Below are 21,673 nucleotides of genomic sequence, written 5' to 3'. Positions count from 1 at the left end.
AGTAATATCTGTCGAAGTCCATCGACACGCGCAGAACGAAATTCTTCTGGCGAACGTACAGCGTCTCCGAAAAAAATCTCGTGACTATATTCCAGCGTTACGGCTAGGTTCTCATTCAAATGAGCAAAAAATGGTACTTTTTTTTGAGACAGTGAAAATACATTTGAAGGATCTGTTTGGGAATTACGAGCGATCATACTATGAGCTTTATTTTAGATTTTCAGTAAAAAAAAATGGCGCCCGCAATTATGATTTGATCACGCAGACTGCGTGCAGTGTGGCCCCTCAGATGTTACCTGAAATCAAAAATGGATAACATTAGTTGATACTAAATTACTTCTCTGAAATTAAAAATGGAAAACATCAGTCGATATTACATAAAATTTATGGGAGCGCATACCTAACCGCAATGAAACAACCGTAAATTTTCCGATACGGAGCTAATTTGAACTCTGAGTTAGATTTTTGGGGGTTTATTTCACTCCTTATGCCTTCACAAATATTAGTTAATATTAATCAGTGTCATATATTATAGATATAAGCTCCTAAGAAAAGTGTTTACTTTTCTGGATCAGAGGTAGAAGTTAAGAGATTGAACCATTTTTAGTTAATGCTGCATGCCGTTCTGAGAAAATCGTTTCTCCAAAAAAGTTCAACGTCTGGGGAAACCTTTTAGTTATATTATTACTTCGATTTGCAAGAACTGAGTGTTACATATATATTTTTAATGTCGCTGAACACGAATCTGCAGTCAGATTTTCAATATTCAAAACGGCTAATGCAATACGGAGAGCACAGGATTCTGTTTTGACCAATTTTTACCAAAAATGCATTTTCGTTATTTACGTTTAGTGTGCAATCCAAGGAGCATTTATCAACCCTTTCTCTAACTGGAATTGTTCCTAGATAACAACTCCCTGTTCTTCTTGGCAGGAAAAACCGATCTGTCTAACCTGGATATGCAGCACTCGTTATTCGTCAGTGTTTTCGGCTAGTATGTTTGCATGCATTGTGCAGTATGAATCATTTTGTGCACGTGCGTCACGGGACGAGTTTTGATCTACATCTATATGGATACTCTGCAAATCACATTTAAGTGCCTGGCAAAGGGTTCTTCGAATTCCCTTCACAATCGATAGTTAATTGAAACCCTCAGCTGCCGATAGGTGTTGTTGATATACTTCGATGGGGACAGCTGAAAATGTGTGCACCGACTGGGTCTCGAACCCGGGATCTCCTGCTTACATGGCAGACGCTCTATCCATTTGAGCTACCGAGGACACAGATGAATACCGCGACTGCAGGCATTTATCCCTTCCACGCTTCCCGTGAGACTCACATTCCCAACTGTCCACAATCCACAAACGTAATGTACGTAATAGGTATTTGCCCATCCACTCAATACTGGCCCACACTAACGTGACGATTCCCGTAAGATTTCGTGCAACCTGTGCTCATTCGCACAGACCAAGCTCAATGGCTGGGTAGCGTTTAACCATATATATGAAGATAGTAACTGTTCTCGAAAGAACAGGTGCCACTGACGACCGGGCAGCTTCTCTAGAATACATGATAGATCGGCTTATGTGGCCGAGAAGTTCTAGGCGCTTCAGTCGGGAGCCGCGCGACCGCTACGGTCGCAGGTTCAAATCCTGCCTCGAGAATGGATGTGTGTGATGTCCTTAGGTTACTTAGGTTTAAGTCGTTCTAAGTTTTAGGGGATTGATGACCTCCGATGTTAAGTCCCGTAGTGCTCAGAGCCATTTGAACCATCAGTCTCTATGCTTACACACTACTTACATTAACTTATGCTAAGGACAACAAACACACACAACGATGCCCGAGGGAGGACTCGAACCTCCAACGGGGGGAGCCGCGCGAACCGTGACAAGGCGTTTGAGACATGGCGGATACCCGGCGCGGCCCATGGCAGTCGTGACACTTTTTGAATGAGAACCTTTCCCTATGGAATACCGTTGATAAAATGTCACAGGGATTATGTACTCAGGTTTCACATGTGGATTAACACTTCCCAATCAATATCCGGAATGAGCAGGGCTTAAAACTTTGAAGCGTTAAATTTCAAGGGCCGTTCTCTTGTTTGCAAATAGTTTCACAGCGGAAATTTCTCTAGGGTTTTTTTTTTTTTTTTTTTTTTTTTGCTAGAGGGAAAGAAGGATGATACATAATTTTTATTCATTACGAGATTCTCAGCCACTTGCAGAAGTGATTTCCCGTGATTCTGCAAAACTTTTCCTTTAGCCAATCGTACCAACTATAGGATTTGGTTCCTGCTGCATGACACTGAAACTGACCAACTCATTTGCGTAAAGAGCTAGCTTATCATCCGCTTCTTTACTTGCATAGACCGTTTATGGTCTGCAAAGAATTTTTTTCTTTAATCGTTTTTTTATGTCTTTTATAAACTGCAACACTTTCTAAACTTAACGCCATTGAAGTATGGTCTTTTACTGAATGACCAAAAAGCTATGCCGACAGCTGGAGTCGAAGGTTTTTGTTAATCAAACCGTTTGTATTCTTGTGGTGATATCTCCATAGAATCTTTCATTCCGCAACACATATTTCTTTTATATAATTGAGAAGTGAAATACAGGTTTTCATAGATGCAGATTTAAAATATTTTAATATAACGCAATAAATATTTCACTAAAATTTTCATCCACTTAGTATCGAAGTTCCAAAATCACTGAAACATATAGTTTTTAAAAATTCTAACAGAGGAGCCGAATGCGAATTGTCAGATATATTTAGTAATGCTTTCATAATGAACCATTTTCAGAAATATCTCACACCCTTTAGCAGTTAGGTTTTCAAAAACAATTGAACATGTATTCTTCTATTTAGAACCAAGGAGCCAAATTCAAATCTTCATCCACTTAATTCTAAAAGTGCTTTCATAGTGAAATATTTCATAAAACTTTTCATCCCCTATTTCACTCTATTAATGAGTTAAATTTCCAAAAGCAACGAAACACATTTCTTTTACATCCAACTGAGAAGTCAAATACCTATTTTCATAGATGTAGCTTTAAAAATGCTTTATTAGTTCTTTAATAATGATTTATTTTCAAAAAACCTTCACTAATTATTTTATCCCCCCAACGGAAGAATTTCGGAAAATGATAAAAACCTGTTTTTTTTGTATCTGGCTGAGAAACCAAATGTCAATTTCCGTAGTTTTGTAGTTCTAGCTTCAACAGTAACATAGGGACATATTTTTTTTCAAAAAAACTTTTCAACCCATATTTCACCCCCTTAGGAGTGGAATTTCGAAAAATTTCTTCTTAAATGGTTCTTTCAGCGTAATATTTACACCTTCATCAAATTTCAAGTCCCTATACTTTGCAGGTTGGGCTGGAAGGCGGTGAGAGAATGAATACATGTGCCCCTATCGCACCACCTTGGAGGTTGTAGTTTCAAAATCAGTGAAACACGTATTTTTCAATAACAGAATTTTCATAGATTTAGCTTTAAAAATTCTTTCACACTGAATTATTTTCATAAAACATTTCATCGTATATTCCACCTCCTTATGAATTGAATGTATAAAAAACAGTGAGACATGTAATTTTTTTTATTTTTACTTCAACCGAGAAGCCAAATTCAGGTGTAAATATATTTAGCTTTAAATATGCTTTCATAATTAAATATTTCATGAAACATATCATCCTCTATGTAATGGGATTGTGGTAGTGACACACCAAAATCACAATAGTAATCCGTTGTAGTTGCTACATATTTTATTACAATCAAAAGCATTATAAAATCACAATCACAAAAATACAAGAGACTGCCTTATAAGGCCAGATCTGTTGGACAAATAGTAAATAAATTTCTTTACGTGAAACAAGACCCATTAAACTTCAAATTTGAATATGACTAGGTAAATATACTTAGGTAAGGCTTTACTTAAATAGTACAAATGTCCATAGAATTTGCAGCAGAACTCTCATTACTTCCAATCAGCAGAGAAACAGATTAAGCCTAATAAACAGATTTTTTAACATTTGGCTAGCCAACCTTCGTAAACAAAACTATATACAAATGATTAAAGCAATTAAGGAGGTGCTTTAATTTTGACCAAACCGACCTTCAAATTTACTTACTCAATTGATTAATCAACAATATTCTTAGAATGATTACAACTAGAACATGACCATATGACAATACCCTTAAAATAAGGTTGCTTCAATATTTCGTGTGAATTGGCGATAGACGCGAGCAGAACAAGGATTCAAATCAATACGAGAGATCCACGAGACAGGGAGTGACATAGAAATATACTCAACTTGGCAATGCAATTGAACTTTGGATGCTATAGTTCTCCACCGGAAAGATGGAATCACGCAAAAGTGACAACATAACCCAAGATGTAAAGGAGAGGACATGGCCTTAAATATCTCTCTGTCTCCGTGGTGCTGTGCTCCCAATATTCTAGCGTCGACCTTTGCCAATTATCTCTAACACAACACACATCAAGGGCAGACAGTTTTCTGAGACATATACTACACAACCTTATCTGGAGAACAGGTGAGCATTACAACTGAACTGAAACAAATGAGCCGCCGTGAGTTACTTGGACAGTGCCAGCCCTTAAACTTTGATTAATAAGTTCGCTAAAAGTCATGCCGAAGTTAAGATGACAAGATTTATCTCCAGGTTCGGCACATTAGGGGCAGAGACAATGAATTGGCGACGCTCTTAGCCGTATGTTCGCGGGAGAGTCTGGGGAAGGCAAGGGCCACTTGGAGCCGGATCTTGGGGCGAATTTCCTTCTCTCCGAGACACCCGGTTTCTTCTGCGACTCAGCCGGCAAACAGGCTGTGGACCCCAGGTGGGGACCGAATAGGCAGCAATAGGCGGATGGCGACGTCGGTACTGGCTGTTGCCTTCGGGGGAGACAACCGTGGTGAAGTGAAGGTCTGTATTCCAGAGGAACGAGTTAGCATGATATATCCACGATTCGGTGGTCGGGGGTCATTTGGCGTTATACAAGACCTAGAACCGAGTTCGGGAACACGTTTTGGCCCAACCTATATCGCGATGTCAGGCAATTTGTTGGCAACTGTGTCAAGTGTAAGCGCGGTAAGCCCGATGTGGGGACGCGCAGAGAACTACTACAGTCGCTTAGGGAGCAGTGTCCTCTGGACCGGGACTCAAAGATCGAAACAACGATCGATGGAAACTGGCGCCAGAAACGCACCAGCTCGCTCTATTGCATCCCCTTAGGGGTTGAACTTCCAAAAACACCAAAACACGTATTTTCTTATTTGTAACCTTGAAGTCAAATACCAATTTTCGTAGATGTAGCCTTAAAAATACTTTCATAGTTCTTCCATAATTATTTATCTTAAAATAAAATGTTCACCCACTAGTTCACTTCATTCCCAATAATAATGGAACACATATTTCTTTATTTCTGACCTAGAAACCAGATACAAATTTTCGTATGCCTAGCTTCAAAATTACCTTAATAGCTACATGTTTCAAAAATCTTATAATTTCCTGTGTCTCCCCCTTGCAGTGTAGGAGGGATAGTGTCGTGCAACAGACAGTATACTCAGTAGACAACGAACTGTTCGTTGTGAAATCAGCGACATAGGAACCGAGACTGACACAGAAGATGCTGAAGGTGAAGCACACTAGACTCGTGTCTACCACGGCTTCAAATAGTATCGATTTATCATTAACGGAATTTCCGAAAAGTGAGCAAGTAATTTTACAGTATATTCAGTACCGATGGGGAGGATATACAACGAAAAACATTTCTATAAAATTTCAGAAATAATGAAACATTCCACTCAAGTCGCGTGGCAGAACACGCAATGGATATGCTTGCACTTAAGACGGAAGGCCCCACGTGCTAACGCAGGCTTACGACAGATCGCAAAATTCGGCAGTAGGCGTAAGCCAACCTCGTGTGCTGCCATCTGTTGTTGATGCCAGGCATCAAGGTCTCAGTAGTACGGCCATGCACTGGAGAGTAGTTGCTTTGTAAGCACTCCGTCTTCAGGCCACGAGTGGCCTACTGGGACGGGACCATCCGACTGCTGTGTCATCATCCGTGGAGGATGCGAACAGGAGGGGCGTGGGGTCAGCACACTGCTCTCCCAGTCGTTATGGTGGTTTTCTTTGACCGGAGCCGCTACTATTCGGTCGAGTAGCTCCTCGATTGGCATCACGAGGCTGAGTGCACCCCGAAATATGGCAAGAGCGCATGGCGGCCTGGATGACCACCCATCCAAGTGCCGACCACGCCCGACAACGCACTTAACTTCGGTGATCTCACGTGAACCGATGCAACCTCCTGGGCAAGGCCGTTGCCGCAGATATTTTAGAGTAGTTGCTAACGTTTCATAATTATCTAGTTTACGGGGAAAATGTAAAAAACGCGATTGTCACCGAAGCTACAACTAATCTGAATTTCTGGTTAGCTATCAAGTGGTCTTGTGTGCGAGCCTAAATTTTTCATCCTATGCGGTGGGAATGATTCAAACCCGTCATGTTCTTCTTATGAGGTTTATTTAGCACACAATGATCGTTTGTAGTTGTGTTGAGTTACTAACTTGATAAATGTTAGGATGGCGCACGTATCATAACTGAGATCTGCGCTTGCGCTTAATGGCTGAAGGTGAATTAGCGCAATGGGTAGTAGCGAATGTTATAGTAACATGTTTGTAAATTATTTCAGGTAAATTACGTTAGTCGTGTAATATTATCCGTATATCAGTACAGTATGTGGGCCAATTACGTTAGTCATGGAATACTATCCGTATAAGACTATGTCACCTTAATGTCGCGAAATTTGCTTCAATTTTGGAATCCACGAAAGAACTGGAAATTTTCCTTTACACAGCTTTCCATATAATTTCTATTACACTGATTTAGTCTTGTCTGTCACTCGACTTTTCTGACCGTGAAATAAATTCAATCGCTCAGGTGCTTATTACCTCTTCGTGTTTCCATTTGTCGATATTGCGCATAAACACTTACGTATCTCAAAGTTGCTATGGACAATGATGGAACGACACACTTTTCTATGGCGACACTGCAGTTTAGAGATAGAAAAACCGATCAGTTAAAACAATATGGGTATTTTAGTTCTGAATAAACGATGTCTTTCGGTATTTGTTTGCTCTCGGTTATAACAAGCATCTTTTTATTTTTTCCTGATAACCACGTAAAAACAGATATATCAATTAGCCACAGCAGCCGTAGTAAAATTTTTAGTTTTCAAGTAATCCTTTTTTAAAAAAGACGAGTAATTTTTATTCGTAAGATTTTCGTAGCTCTGAAATACTGCGTTATTACAGAAAAAATGGGAAAAGTGATGTATGCTACTTTAATAACACTGCTGACAGAAACGAGCAACAAATGGATTGGTCCAGCATTGCCGAGACAATATTGTTCCTGTTATACAAGCAGTGCGCGAGACTGGACGCAGTTTCTCGCTGTTGTCGAACGTCAGTTGTAACACAGAATGGCACCATCTGGAAGTATTTTACGATATGCGGTACGAGTGAAGCACAATGGTTGATTTGGTCGACTTGCGACATCATACAAAGAAAAAAGTTAAAATTTTCGGGATAAAAATAGAAAGTGCCTGATCTGCTGCCTGTGTCTACGGAGTATGCCGTTATCTGCTTGTAGCCCTTGAAAACAGAGAAATTAAAACGAAAAAGAGAGTTCTCCAGCCAAAGTTTTCACCCTTTATCGCTGGACTATACGTAACGTCCGCATAGTGCTGTGATAACCGATTACAATATAATTTCTGAGCAGAGCTTCTAAAAACTAAAATCAGTAGGAGAATACTGGCAGTTTTCTGTAGTACAGAAGCACTCGCCATATTTTGAGAGAAGCAGCGAACAGCGGACAAAGTTTTATTTGACTATTTAATTTAAATTATGTCCGAAAGAACAGACACCATATCCATATACGTATATGGTTCTGGCAATACCAGCCATGACCTTCTTCTGTGAAGATGCACACGTATTCCCCGAACTGTTACGGGACTTGGTAAGAATGTCTTCCACGAGTAATGAGTCTGGTGGTGTGGGACACTACGAATGTAGTGTGTGGACATACAAGGTGAGCATGTGAGTCTCGCGGGAGGCGTGCGCGAGATAGTCCCTGCAGTCACTCTATCGTCTGTGCCCTCGGTGGCTAAGATGGACAGAGCGTCTGCCATGTAAGCAGGAGATCCCGGGCTTTAGTCCCAGACGGGGCACATATTGTCACCTGTCCCCGTTGATATATATCGACACCCGTGAGCAGCTGACGGTATTAATATAATTCTAATTTCGTTCTGGACGGCTGCCGGTCATCATAAAAGTATTTAATTTAACGTGTTGATTCCATTTATCAAGAAACTGAGAAAGTCAAATTTTTTTAAATCTTTGTTTGATTCCTACGTTTACTAGAGGAAATAATGTAAATAAAAGGCTGAAAATCGGTTATTACAAGAACTGGAATTGTGACGGGCTTTAAAAATTAGGTTAAAGTGAGCCGAAACCAGTTGTTTCAGCGATAACCGACATTCCCACTGGAGTTCTGCGTGGTAAGATTGACGGGCAAGGACATCTGCCAGGAAGTTTCATATCAGCGCACACTCCGCTGCAGAGTGAAAATCTCATTCTGGAAACATCCCCTAGGCTGTGGCTAAGCCATGTCTCCACAGTATCCATTCTTTCAGGAGTGCTAGTTCTGCATGTTTCGCAGAAGAGCTTCTGTAAAGTTTGGAAGGTAGGAGACGGATACTGGCAGAAGTAAAGCAGCGGAGTGTGCGCTGATATGAAACTTCCTGGCAGATTAAAACTGTGTGCCCGACCGAGACTCGAACTCGGGACCTTCGCCTTTCGCGGGCAAGTGCTCTACCATCTGAGCTACCGAAGCACGACTCAGGCCCGGTACTCACAGATTTACTTCTGCCAGTATCCGTCTCCTACCTTCTAAACTTTACAGAAGCTCTCCTGCGAACCTTGCAGAACTAGCACTCCTGAAAGAAAGTTGTGAGTACCGGGCGTGAATAGTGCTTCGGTAGCTCAGATGGTAGAGCACTTGCCCGCGAAAGGCAAAGGTCCCGAGTTCGAGTCTCAGTCGGGCACACAGTTTTAATCTGCGAGGAAGCTTCATATCAGCGCACACTCCACTGCAGACTGATGATCTCATTCTGGAAACATCCCCCAGGCTGTGGCTAAGCCATGTCTCCGCAATATCCTTTCTTTCAGGAGTGCTAGTTCTGCAAGGTTCGCAGGAGAGCTTCTGTAAAGTTTGGAAGGTAGGAGACAGATACGGGCAGAACTAAAGCTGTGAGTACCAGGCATGAGTCGTGCTTCGGTAGCTCAGATGGTAGAGCACTTGCCCGCGAAAGGCAAAGGTCCCGAGTTCGGGTCTCGGTCGGGCACACTGTTTTAAGCTGCCTATTATTTCGTCTACCAAAAACCGTCTCTCACTATGGCGTCTTCAGTACAGTTTTGTTTTCCACTGCTGACAATAGAAACGATCTGGCAGATGTGGCACTGTAGATGCCCAGTATGCGTGTCTTAATGGAAATAAACCGCCTGGAACATTTTCCCTTTAACGTCCCTTGAATCGGATTTCATGGAACGTTATTACTTTCCTGTGTCCATTTCTATCACACCAGCTGATAGCCACGACTGGGGAGGGTTCGGAGGGGGTGGGGTGAAACTTGGCACCACTTTGAGTGGCAGAAAAACCGAAGAAAACCTAACGTTTTCGTCATTTGTTTGACGCAGTGCCAGTTCGTCACATCGGACGCTTTTCTCTCGGAAACGTTTACATTCATCGTCTGGCAATCAATGTCGCCTGCTGAGGTATGCAGTGGCACCACTCTGTACGAAATAGAAGCTTAAGTTGATGGAGTCGACAAGTAAGGAGCAGTGTCTGTCTTGTTTTAGATATTGAAAATTCAATTATAGGCCTTATTTGCTGCCTTGTAGTTGACATAGGACCTTGCGATTTTGCACGACCGAGGTCCGGTAGCCACACCACACGGGAAAATGCGAGGAGTGTTAATGTGTAGTAAAAAGCGAAGAAAACCTTACGTTTTCTACATTTGTTTTCCTAACGACGAAATGGGATATCGTCAGAATGGACGCTTTTCTCTCGGAAACGTTTACATTTATCGTCTGGCAATTAATGTCGCGTGCTGAGGTATGCAGTCGCACCACTCTGTACGAAATAAGTTCTAAGCTGATGCAGTCGACAAGTAATATCGAAATATATTGTCACCTCGAAATACATCGACACCTCGAAATAAATCAACACCTCGAAATAAATCAACACCTCGAAATAAATCGCCACCTCGAAATAAATCGAAACCACGAAATAAATCGAGACCCGGAGATAAATCGAAACGTCGAAGTAAATCGACACATCCAAATCAACCGACACATCGAAATGATTCGAAATAACGAAATGTATCGACATCTAGGCGCATTTCGACGAACGAAACGTATCGATACCTCGTAGTAATTCGAGGAATCGACATAGCTCGTGTTCCAGGAACATCGATATCTCGAAATATATCGATACCTCAAAATATAAAAATTCTCTAGAAAAAGCGGTATCAAGAAATTTATGGTTCGCTTGAGCTATAGTGATATCTCGAAATATATCGATATCTCGAAATAAATCGCTATTTGAAGTACACCTATACATGGAAAGATATATATACCTCGAAATATATAGACAACCCATATTGTGTCGGTATATCAAAATATATCGATATGTCGACATAAATGGATTCTTCGAAGTCAATCGATATCTCTAAATACAACGACTACTCGATATAGACAGATATATCTAAATAAATCGACTTCTCGGTATAAATTGGAGCCTCGATACAAATCGATATATAGAAATGAATCGTTTGTTTGAAATGTATGGATGTCTCAATATAAATCTGACCTCTAAGAAAACGATTCTCGAAATAAATAAATATATCGAAATATATCGTTAACTCGATGAATAACGATATCTAGTGGTCGGATATATGTTTAAAGATGACAAGACATATCAGTATAGTTCGATATACATGAAAATACTTTCTATTTTCAATATATCGATAGATTTATAGACCTCAGGAAACAAAACGCCGATCTGACCTCGGGGCAAAAACGCAGACCTCGTGAGAAAACGCCGACCTCAGGGGAAAAACGCAGACCTCGGGGGAAAAACGCCGACATCGGGGAAAAACGCAGACCTCGGGGAAAAACGCCGACCTCAGGGGAAAATGTCGACCTAAGGAAAAACGACGACCTCGGGAAAAACGACGACCTCGGGAAAAACGCCGACCTCGGGAAAAACGCCGAACTTCGGAAAACCGCCGACCTCGGGAAAAATGCAGTTCCATTAATTTACACAGACACTAATCTCAGTCACCATTAGCTTCTCAAAATGCAACCAAATTTCTGGTATTTATCACCTCACACAAAAAGTGGTCATGACAGAAAAGTCCCATTCTTTAGAAAGTTTAGAATGAGTTGTTCTAAATATAACAGATAATCTATTTACAATAATCTACAAGTACTGCACAATGAGAAGAGACTGTCAACCTCAGCACTTTGAAATAGTGCACAACTAGGAAGAAAGAGGTTGCATTGCTGTTTCTAATCTTCCGGAGCTTGAAATTCAAGAATTCAAGATTGCCTCGAATGAGAACAGCAGGAATGAATGTCCTGCACCAGTATAGAACTTACTCTGAAACTCCACAGAAAATCACATGGCACAATTACCTCACATCATCCTCAGCAAACTACTGAAGCCTCTAATGGACGTAACAACGTCGTCACCTCCTTCACCAGTGAAAGATCTTAGTAGCTATTGAGTCATGAGTAGGTGGCCAATTAATAATTTGTTGTTCAAAGCTAATTTCAGTGTATATGGAAATACTCAGTGGACATCTTTAACCATCATATTTTACTGCCTAAGGTATATCAACTTTCCAGACTATAAGAATAAGCAGAACTTGGTCTTTCCCATTCCGAGTTTGTTTAAAATGTATCAAGGGAATCAGAGCCACTGGGCGTTTAGAGCAACCTGCTTTAAACAACATGACACAGAATTTTTCATTTCTCTCTGAAACGGTTACCTACATCATCTGCAAACTTATGATCCGTGCTGCGGTATGCGGAGACTTTAAAAGCAACACAGTAGAACACACAAGAAGCTTCTAAGTTGATGTTATCGGACAGTAAGAAGCAATACAATTCAAGTTTTACTTATCGATTGTTGGCTCATTAGCCGGCTTTGGTGCCTTGGACATGACCGAGGACCATAGGATTTTGTATCTAACGACGGCTGGCAGCCATGTTACACGCGAGAATGTGAAAAGCGTCCATAAGTAGTAAAAAAAGTGAGAAATCGCACCGTTTTCGTCATTTGCTATCGTATCGAAGTAATGCAAGATCGTCACATTGGCCGCTTTTCTCTCTCAAACGGTTACATTTATCGTCTGCAAACTTATGTGGCGTGCTGCGGAATGCGGAGATATTAAAAGGACAGCAGTAGAACACAGAAGAAACTTCTAAGTTGATGTTATCGGACAGTAAGAAGCAGTACATTTCAAGTTTTAGTTATCGATTATTGACTTATTAGGTCGCTTTGTCGCCTTGGATATGACCGACGACATTAAAATTTTGTATGAAACAAAGTCTGGTAGCCACGGTACACGAGAGAATGTGAAAAGTGTCCATAAAAAGTAAAAACCTGAGAAATTGCACCGTTTTGATCATTAGCTGTCGTACTGACGGAATGCAGATCGTCATATTGGAAGCTTTTCTCTCTCAAACGGTTACATATATCGTCTGCAAACGTATGTGGCGTGCTGCGGTATGCGGAGACACTAAAAGCACTGCAGTAGAACAAACTATAAAGTTTCTAAGTTGATGTTATCGGTCAGTTAGAAGCAGTACAATTCAAGTTTTAGTTATCGATTATTGACTTATTAGGTCGCTTTGGTGCCTTGGACATGACAGACGACCTTAAGATTTTGCATGAAACAACGACTGGTAGCCACGTTGCACGTGATAATGTGAAAAGTGTTCATATGTAGTAAAACCCTGAGAAATCGCACCTTTTCGTCATTTGCTGTCGTATCGACGGAATGCCAGATCGACACATTGGAAGCTTTTTCTCTCTCAAACGGTTACATATATAGTCTGCAAACTTATGTGGCGTGCTTCGGTAGGTGGACACACAAAAAATACACTCCTGGACATTGAAATAAGAACACCGTGAATTCATTGTCCCAGGAAGGGGAAACTTTATTGACACATTCCTGGGGTCAGATACATCACATGATCACACTGACAGAACCACAGGCACATAGATACAGGCAACAGAGCATCCACAATGTCGGCACTAGTACAGTGTATATCCACCTTTCGCAGCAATGCAGGCTGCTATTCTCCCATGGAGACGATCGTAGAGATGCTGGATGTAGTCCTGTGGAACGGCTTGCCATGCCATTTCGACCTGGCGCCTCAGTTTTACCAGCTTTCGTGCTGGACGTGCAGACCGCGTGAGACGACGCTTCATCCAGTCCCAAACATGCTCAATGGGGGACAGATCCGGAGATCTTACTGGCCAGGGTAGTTGACTTTCACCTTCTAGAGCACGTTGGGAGGCACGGGATACATGCGGACGTGCATTGTCCTGTTGGAACAGCAAGTTCCCTTGCCGGTCTAGGAATGGTAGAACAATGGGTTTGATGACGGTTTGGCTGTACAGTGCACTATTCAGTGTCCCCTCGACGATCACCAGAGGTGTACAGCCAGTGTAGGAGATCGCTCCCCACACCATGATGCCTGGTGTTGGCCCTGTGTGCCTCGGTCGTATGCAGTCCTGATTGTAGCGCTCACCTGCACGGCGCCAAACACGCATACGACCATCACTGGCACCAAGGCAGAAGCGACTCTCATCGCTGAAGACGACACGTCTCCATTCGTCCCTCCATTCACGCCAGTCGCGACACCACTGGAGGCGGGTTGCACGATGTTGGGGCGTGAGCGGAAGACGGCCTAACGGTGTGCGGGACCGTAGCCCAGCTTCATGGAGACGGTTGCGAATGGTCCTCGCCGATACCCCAGGAGCAACAGTGTCCCTAATTTGCTGGGAAGTGGCGGTGCGGTCCCCTACGGCACTGCGTAGGATCCTACGGTCTTGGCGTGCATCCGTGCGTCGCTGTGGTCCGGTCCCAGGTCGACGAGCACGTGCACCTTCCGCCGACCACTGGCGACAACAACATCGATGTACTGTGGAGACCTCACGCCCCACGTGTTGAGCAATTCGGCGGTCCGTCCACCCGGCCTCCCGCATGCCCACTATACGCCCTCGCTCAAAGTCCGTCAACTGCACATACGGTTCACGTCCACGCTGTCGCGGCATGCTACCAGTGTTAAAGACTGCGCTGGAGCTCCGTATGATACGGCAAACTGGCTGACACTGACGGCGGCGGTGCACAAATGCTGCGTAGCTAGCGCCATTCGACGGCCAACACCGCGTTTCCTGGTGTGTCCGCTGTGTCGTGCGTCTGATCATTGCTTGTACAGCCCTCTCGCTGTGTCCGGAGCAAGTATGGTGGGTCTGACACACCGGTGTCAATGTGTTCTTTTTTCCATTTCCAGGAGTGTACCATAGTAGAACACAGAAGAAGCTTCTAAATTGATGTAATCGGCCAGTAAGAAGCAGTACAATTCAAGTTTCAGTTATAGATTATTGACTTATTAGGTGGCTTTGGTGCCTTGGACATGACCGACGGCCTTAAGATTTCGCATGAAACAACGGCTGGCAGCCACATTACACGTTATCATGTGAAAAGTATCCATATGTAGTAAAAACCTGTGAAATCCCTCCGGTTTCGTCATTTGCTATCGTATCGACGGAATGCAGATCGTCATATTTGAAGCTTTTCTCTCTCAAACGGTTACATTTATCGTCTGCAAAATTATGTGGCGTGCTGCGGAATGCGGAGACACTAAAAGCACAGCAGTGGAACACAGAAGAAACTTCTAAGTTGATGTATCAGCCAGTAAGAAGCAGTACAATTAATGTTTTAGTTATCGATTTTTGACTTATTAGCCGGCTTGTGTGTCTGACCGAGCACCGTACGATTTTGCATGTAACAACGGCTGGCAGGCACGTTATACGAGAGAATGTGAGAAGTGTCCATAAGTAGTAAAAACGTGAGATATAGCACCGTTTTTGTCATTTGCTATCCTACCGTCGGAATGCCAGATCGTCACATTGGAAACTTTTCACTCTAAAACGGTTAAATTTATCGTCTGCAAACCTTTGTGGGGTGCTGCGGTATGCGGAGACACTAAAAACACCGCAGTAGAACACACAAGAAGCTTCTAAGTTGATGTTATCGGACAGTAAGACGCAGTACAATTCAAGTTCCAGTTATCGATTATTGACTTACTAGGTGGCTTTAGTGCCTTGGACATGACCGACGACCTTAAGAGTTTGTGTGAAACAACGTCAGGTGGCCACGTTACACGAGAGAATGTGAAAAGCGTCTATAAGTAATAAAAAAGTGAGAAATCGCACCATTTCTTTCATTTCCTATCGTATCGACGTAATGCGAGATCGTCAAATTGGCCGCTTTTCTCTCTCAAAAGGATACATTTATCGTCTGCAAACTTATGTAGCGTGCTGCGGAATGCGAAGACACTAAAAGCACCACAGTAGAACAATGAAGAAGCTTCTAAGTTGATGTTATCGGACAGTAAGAAACAGTACAATTCAAGTTTCAGTTATCGAATATTGACTTATTACGTGGCTTTGGTGCCTTGGACATGACCGACGGCCTTAAGATTTCGCATGAAACAACGAATGGCAGCCAAGTAGCTGGAGAGAATGTGAAACGTGTCCATATGTGGTAAAAACCTGAGAAATCGCGCGGTTTTCGTCATTTGCTATCGTATCGACATAATGCGAGATCGTCATATTGATCGATTTTTCCTCTCAAAACGAAATATTTGTCGTCTGCAAACTTATGTGGCGTGCTGCGGAATGCGGAGACACTAAAAGCACCACAGTAGAACACACAAGAAGCTTCTAAGTTGATCTTATCGGACAGTAAGACGCAGTACAATTCAAGTTTTAGTTATCGATTATTGACTTATTAGGTAGCTTTGATGCCTTGGACATGACCGACGACCTTATGATTTTTTATGAAACAACGACTGGCAACCACGTTACACGAGAGAAAGTGAAAAGTGTTCAATAGTAGTAAAAACCTGAGAAATCCGCCCGTTTTCGTAATTTGCTATCGTATCGACGTAATGGGAGATCGTCACATTGGCCGCTCTTCTCTCTCAAACGATTACATTTATCGTGGGCAAAGCTATGTCGCGTGCTGCGGCATGCGGAGACACTAAAAGCACCATAGTAGAACCCAGAAGAAGCTTGTAAGTTGATGTAATAGCCAGTAGGAAGCAGTACAATTCAAGTTTTAGTTATCGATTATTGACTTATCAGCTGGCTTTGGATGTTTTGGACTTGACTGAGGACTTTAAGATTTTGCAACCAACAACGACTGGCAGCCTCGTTGCACGAGGGAATGTGAAACGTGTCCATATGTAGTAAAAACCTGAGAAATCGCACCGTTATCGTCATTTGCTTTCGTATCGACGTAATGCCAGATCGTCACATTGGCAGCTTTTCTCTCTCAAACGGTTACATTTACCGTCTGCAAACTTATGTGGCGTGCTGCGGAAAGCGGAGACACTAAAAGCAACGCAGTAGAACACAGAAGAAGTTTCTAAATTGATGTAATAGCCAGTAAGAAGCAGTACAATTTAAGTTGTAGTTATCGATTATTGATTTTTTAGCATGCTTTCGTGCCTTGGACGTGAGCTAGGACCGTACGATTTTGCATGAAGGGAGGTGGAGCAGCCACGTTGCACCTGAGAATGTGAAAAGTGTTCATATGTAGTAAAAACCGGAGAAATCCTCCCGTTTTCGTCATTTGCTATCGAATAGACGTAATGCCACATCGTCACATTGGCCGCTCCTCTCTCTGAGACGGTTTCATTTATTGTGTGCAAAGCTATGTCGCGTGCTGCGGTATGCGGAGACACTAAAAGCACCACAGTAGAACCCAGATGAAGCTTCTAATTCTATGTAATCGGCCAGTAAGAAGCAGTACAATTCAAGTTGTAGTTATCGATTAATGACTAATTAGAAGGCTTTAGTGTCTTGGCAATGACCGACAACCTTAAGATTTAGCATGAAACAACGACTGCCAGCCACGTTAGTCGAGAGAATGTGAAAAGTGTCCATATGTAGTAAAAACCTGAGAAATCGCACCGTTTTCGTCATTTGCAATCGTATCGATGGAATGCCAGATCGTCACATTGGCTGCTTTTCTCTCTCAAACGGTTACATTTATCGTCTGCAAACTTGTGTGGCGTGCTGCGGTATGTGGAGACACTAAAACACCACAGTAGAACACAGAAGCTTCTAAATCGATGTAATCGGCCAGTAAGAAGCAGTACAGTTTAAGTTTTAGTTATCATTTATTGACTTATTTGCCGGCTTTGGTGCCTTGATCATGAGCTAATACCTTGCGATTTGGCATGAAACGACGTCTGGACGCCACGGTGCACGGAAGAATGTGAAAAGTGTTCATATATCGTAAAACTTGAGAAATCCACCCGGTTTCGCCTTTTGCTATCGAATCGACGTAAAGCCATATCGTCACATTGGCCCCTATTCTCTCTGAAACGTTTACATTTATCGTCTGAAAACTTATTTCGCTTGCTGCGGTGTGGGGTTACACTACAAGCAACAAAATAGGAGCTTCTTAGTTGATGCAATCAGCCAGTAAGAAGTAGTATAAGTGAGATTTTTGTTATTGATTGATGAATTATTGGCCGGCTTTTATTGCCTTGCATGTGACCGAGGACCCTACGCTTTTGCATGAGCCGAGGTCAGGAAGCCACGTTAAACGAAAAAATGTGAAAAGTTTTAATATGTATTAAAAAACTTTAGAAGACCACCCGTTTGCGTCACTTGCCTTATGACGTATTGCTAGATAGTCACATAGGTATCTTTTCTCTTGGAAACGTTTACATTTATGGTCTGGAAACCAATGTCGCGTGCTGAGGTATCCAGTGGTAACACAAGGAACAAAATAGAAGCTTCTAAGTTGTTTGCAATTGACTAGTAAGAAGTAGTACAAGACAAGTTTCGGTTACGGAATTTCAATTATTGGCCAGTTTTGGTGTCTTGAAATTGATTGAGGACCTGGGAACTCATCTGTCTACTTCCCCGTCCCCTCTCCCCTCCCGCACAGAAGATTTCTGTCTACCTATCGCTCTTCCGCTACCGCTACCCTCGTATTAGGTCAGCCTACCTACCACCCCTTGGAAGATCTCTCTCTACCTACCCCACCCATTGGAAGACATTTGTCTACCTACTCCCCTCCATGGAATATGTCACTCTACCTCCCCCCCCATCAGAAGATGTCTGTCGATCTCCCATTTTCCAGAGATGTCTGTTTACCCACCCACCTATTCGGAAGATGTCTCCCCCCTCTCGGAATATGTCTATCTACCACCCTCTCAGAAGGTGTCTAACCCCCTCGGAAGATGTCTACCACCACTCGGAAGATGTCTACCTACCCTCGGAAGATGTCTGTCTACCTACCCCCTTCAGAGGATATCTGTCTACCTACCTCCCATCTGAAGATGTCCGTCTACCTACCCGCACCCTTGGAAGATGTCTGTCTAGCTACCCCACTTGGAAGATATCTGTCTACATACTCACTCTCTATGAAGATGTATGTCTGCCAACCCACCACTCGGAACATGTCTGTCTACCTACCCCCCGTGGGAAGATGTCTGTCTACCTACCCTACACTTGGAAGATGTCTGTCTGCTTACCTCCCCTCGTAAGGTTCTCTCTACCTTTTTGTTTAGCCCATCCAGTAATTCACAGAGAAAAGAGAATATAGCATTTTCAGTTGTCAAACTACTTCTAAAACCGAACTGCGCATTTGATAGCAAATTGTGTGATATAAAATGATCAAGTAACCTTACATGCACAGCCTTTTCGGTAACTTTTGCAAACACTGATGGCATAGAAATAGGTATAAAATTTTCTACATGATACCTTTCTCCCTTTTCATAAAGCGGCTTTACTGCTGAGTACTTTAATCGCTCAGGAAACTGACCATTCCTAAAGGAAAAATTACAAATATGGCTGAATACAGGGCTAACATGTGCAGCACAGTACTTTAATATTCTGCAAGACACTCCATCATAACCATGAGAGTCCTTAGTATTCAGTGATTTAATTATTGACTCAATCTCCCTCTTGTCTGTATAACAGAGGAGTATTTCAGACATCAATCTCAGAAAGGTATTTGCTAAGAAATTTGTATGATTTCCTGTTGAAACTAAATTTTTATTTAGCTTGCCAGCAATGCTCAGAAAGTGATTGTTAAATACCGTACATATATCTGATTTATCACTAACGAAAATATTATTACTCAGAACTAACTTTATATCATAGACCTTGTGCTGATGACCAGTCACTCCCTTCACAACTAACCATATGTCTTTAATTTTATCCTGTGAATAAGCTATTCTATTTGCATACTTTTTGCCTTGCTAATAACATTTTTAGGCACCTTATAATCCTGTTTGTAAGGGGCTATGGTAGCGTGATTGTGACTACTTCTAACATTTTGATGTAATTCCCGCCATGTTCTACATGATATCCTTATCCTACTAGTCAGCCAACCGGGCTGTCCATTACTGCTAGTACCCCATTTAGAATGTTCTAATGGAAAACAACTCTCAAAGAGCATGAGAAATGTGTTATGGAAAGCATTGCATTTATCATCTGTATTATTGGCACTATAAACATCTTGCCACTCTTGTTCGTTGACAGGTTTTAAAAAACTCTCTATTGCTGTTGGATTGACTTTCCTACGTTCTATGTAACTAAACATGACATTGGTTGGAGTACAAAAACCTTTTAGTGTTAAAATTTGTGCATTATGGTCTGAAAGGCCATTCACTCTTTTACTAACAGAATGCCCATCTAGTAATGAAGAACGAATAAAAATATGGTCTATGACTGTGCTACAGTTCCCCTGCAACCTAGTTGGAAAAAAACACAGTTTGCATCAGATCATATGAATTTAGGAGATCTACCAACATCATTTTTCTTGGGACCGAGCGAGGCGGCGCAGTGGTTAAGACACTGGACTCACATCCGGGAGGACGACGGTTCAGTCCCGCGTTCAGCCATCCTGATTTAGGTTTTCCGTGATTTCCCTAAATCACTTCAGGCAAATGCCGGGTTAGTTCCTCTCAAAGGGCATGGACGACTTCCTTCCCCATCCTTCCCTAATACGAAGAGACCAATGACCTCGCTGTCTGGTCTCCTTCCCCAAACAACCCAACCCCCCTTTTTCTTGAACAATCATATACAAAATTAATATTGAAGTCCCCACATATAACTACTTTCTGGTACTTCCTACAAAGTGAATCAAGGACCCTCTCTAGCTTAAGCAAAAATGCTCTGAAGTTGGGGTTAGAGGCCCTATAAACAACAGCAATTAGAAGTTTAACTGCACTAAATTCAACAAATGCTGCACAACTTTCAAATATCTGTTCAGTGCAGTGTCGCGACAAGTCTATGGACTCAAATAACATACGGTTTTTTATGTACAGAGACACTTCCCCACCCCGCAAGGAACTCCTTGAGAAACAGCCAGCTAATTTGTAGCCTGGTAAAGCAAGCCTATAAATTATCAATTTATTGAAGTGGTGCTCTGATGTGCCAATAATTTCAGCGTTAACATCTATTAGCAGTTCACTAACTTTATCTCTAATAACTCTTATATTTTGATGAAATATGCTAATTCCTTCTCTACTTGGAAACATTACATCCTCTGAAGGAGAGCCCTTAAAGACACTTCCTTTAAGCAGGTATACCTATCAGCTGACTTCAGTATTAAAAAGGTGCAGCTCTAACACCAACCACTACAGGAATTTTTCCATGAGTGACACAACTACCGCCACCATCACCCACTACTCTGTCACCTATAAGCTTAGGTAGCCTCCCCTTCGCATACCTATTGAGGTGCAGGCCATGCCTAGTGAAACCCAATCTACTGATAGACCCAACTGGTACCACTGAGATGTGATCCATGCCCTCTGCCATCAGTGCACCCCCCAGCCCCACATTAACGCGCCTAACAGCAGCATTAAGGTGTGGCCGATCATGATGCTGAAACAGTTTCACGAAAAGCACATTAGTGCCACCAGTTTGAGTAGCTATCTTAACCAAGTCACCACTGACATCATACCCCCTGTCCCTATTGCGACTGCTCCCAGCTCCATTTACTATCACTACCTGATCCTCCTCTGTAAAATTCTTACATACCTCCCCTACGCTTTCAGCCACCGGAGCCAACCCTGCACTAGGCTTCGCAATGCTTGTGACCTGGTACTCACTCCACAAAACTTCCAGCAAATGCTGGCCCACACCTCTACCATGGGAACTACCTAGCAGCAGAACCTAGGCCTCCTAATTGCTGAGGACTGCTGCAAGTTACCTACATATGCAGCTTCACGAGGCTCCTCTCCGCTCAACTCTGACAGTTTGT

Source organism: Schistocerca gregaria, unplaced genomic scaffold (genome assembly GCF_023897955.1).
Source record: "Schistocerca gregaria isolate iqSchGreg1 unplaced genomic scaffold, iqSchGreg1.2 ptg000066l, whole genome shotgun sequence".
In the NCBI taxonomy this organism is placed as follows: Eukaryota; Metazoa; Arthropoda; class Insecta; order Orthoptera; family Acrididae; genus Schistocerca; species Schistocerca gregaria.
Note: the sequence above shows the minus strand (reverse complement) of the source record.